We start from the raw sequence: 2,399 nt of genomic DNA on the forward strand, positions 1-2,399 counted from the left end.
GGGCCGGGGTGGGAGGACCGTCTCGGCTTGGGTCTGGGCTTTTGGGTACTTTTTTCGGGTAAATTTCCAGGACGCCCAGGGCTGGACTCTGGTGTCAGCCCCTTGGATTGCGTTCCCGCGTGTGGGCGTCTAAAAGGAAACCAGAAGCGGGGAAGGGATACAGAAACCCACTTACTCGGGCGCGTTGGCCCGGGCGGGTGACCATCCGGACAGTTAGACTCTCCCTTCATTCCCCCGCCTCCGAAGGGACATACACGGAGAGGAGGCGCCCCGGAGCGAGTTTCAGGCACGAAGTGATTTCCTCGGTGGAGATGATGAGTTTGCTCTGATCTTCCAGCTCCCCCGCATCCTGCTCCTGGTGCGCGGGGGACGCAGGCCTGTAAATACACGCTCATGACTGTCATCTGACTTCACCTGCCGCCGCCGCACACCTTGCGCGGCGACCTGTGGGCAGTGAGTGGACCAGATTGATCTCGCGCCTCTACTGTGGGAGGCAGGTCTCTTGGGGGGATGGGTGTCCATCTCATTTCGAAAAGTAAGTTCATCCTGGTTTGTTTCTTAAATGCTTGCGCTCTCCTCCTGGCAGCGATCTGGAGTTACTTTGTTGTTTGGCTGTGGGCGAAAGCGTCGTGAAGTTAGATTGTGAACTATAACCTTGGGTAAATTAGAGGAAAATGGAAGCTGGTGTGTGTGGAATCGTGTGTTAGGCTCTTGCAAGTTTGTACGGTGATAGCAACTTTGACATTTTATTTTCTGCACGTTTGCCCTTGAAGTAGGCTCCTTTTGGTTTTAAAAAAAAGTGTCCTGAAACAGGAACTATTTTTAAAATTACTTTTAATCGGATGTCATTGTGATGACCAATAATAGTGTTGTACTTACAAGCTCAGTATTGATTTTTCCCGCACTTAAGCACTCTACACCCCAGAGAATTTGTGGAGCGTTGCCCACAAGTAATTGGAAGATAAACTTATGGCTTTTTTTTTTTAAAGGAAGCTAACTTTTTTAGGAAAAAAAGATAAATACCCTTAAACTTTTAGTGATGACTTTCATGCACTTACAAGAGAAATATTGAGGGAAAATTCTTAGGACATTCCACTGTTTAACCATGTTTTAAAAAGAAAGAAAAAGTAAAATGGGTCATGGAACTAGGCTAGAGTTTTAAAGTGGAAATATCTCCTTGGCTCCTTTTTAAACATACAGGGTGGGGCTGAAGTAGGTTTACAGTTGTTTGTATGGAAATTAAGACAAGAATTAATAAATAATAATACAAAAATGAATTCTGTGTTTCCCGTACTCACAACTGTAAGCCTACTTTTGCCCACCCCTGTATATTAAACACACGTAATATATCTTAACACCAGGAGTGTTTTATATGGAGTCGAGTTGTCATTAGTACTCAAAGATTTATTTAAAATACCTGGAGGGTCAATCAAAGGATTTAAGTTTACGTATGAGGGCCTATATGTGTTTGTGTTTTTTCCTTCTGTAAGCCTGTTAAATTTTATGTGTTGTCCATGAAAGGCGAAGCTGGTGGTACATTTAAAAATATATATATATTTCTGTTGATTTCAGAGAGGAAGGGGGGGAGAGAGAGAGAGAGAGAGAGAAACAAACATCAGTGATCAGAGAGAATCATTGATCAGCTGCCTCCTGAATGCCCCCTACTGGGGATTGAGTCCACAACCTGGGCATGTGCCCTAACCTGGAATCAAACAGTGGCCTCCTGGTTTACATAGGTCAGTGCTCAAGCACCGAACCACACCAGCTGAGCTGATGGTACATTTGAAAATAAATTTGTAATCATCTATCACTAAAACTTCCTAATAGTGTGAGGCTCACAGATATTCAATTAATAATTTTCAATTTAACTATTAGTTATTGTGGTTAAATATAGCATTCATTTTATAATGAATTGCTATTTTCTTGTAAACTCTGAGACTATGAAGGTTTAACAACCTGCTTAGATGGAAAACAGTATGGAGTTTCCTTAAAAAATTAAATATGGAACTGCCATTCGACCTAGTGATCCCACTTGTAGAAATATATCCTAAGAAACCCAAAACACCAATCAGAAAGAATGTATGCACCCCTATGTTCATAGCAGCTCGATTCACAATAGCTAAGATCTAGAAACAGCCCTAGTGCCCATCAGTAGATGAGCGGATAAAAAAGCTGTGGTACATTTACACCATGGAATACTATGCAGCAGTATAAAAGGCTCTCTTCTCCTTTGAGGCAGCATGGAGGGACCTGGAGAGTATTAATGTCAAGCGAAATAGACCAGTCATAGAAAGACAAGTATCACATGATCTCATTCATATGTAGAATCTAATGAACAAACTAAACTGATGAACAAAATAGATCCAGAGGCAGAAACATGGAACAGATTATTCAATCTC

General features: G+C 42.4%; 1 protein-coding gene across 1 annotated transcript in view; it reads left to right on the forward strand.

The window, feature by feature from the left end:
• Positions 1-53: 53 nt before the first annotated feature.
• The window catches only part of ARAP2 (ArfGAP with RhoGAP domain, ankyrin repeat and PH domain 2), a 164,753-nt gene continuing 162,407 nt past the window's right edge, over positions 54-2,399 (forward strand). Inside the window, exon 1 of the mRNA XM_005866851.2 lies at positions 54-535. The gene's annotated coding sequence lies outside the window, so the exon portion shown is untranslated. The remainder of the gene's footprint in view (positions 536-2,399) is intronic.

The sequence above is a fragment of the Myotis brandtii genome, unplaced genomic scaffold, assembly GCF_000412655.1.
Source record: "Myotis brandtii unplaced genomic scaffold, ASM41265v1 scaffold238, whole genome shotgun sequence".
NCBI classification, from domain to species: Eukaryota; Metazoa; Chordata; class Mammalia; order Chiroptera; family Vespertilionidae; genus Myotis; species Myotis brandtii.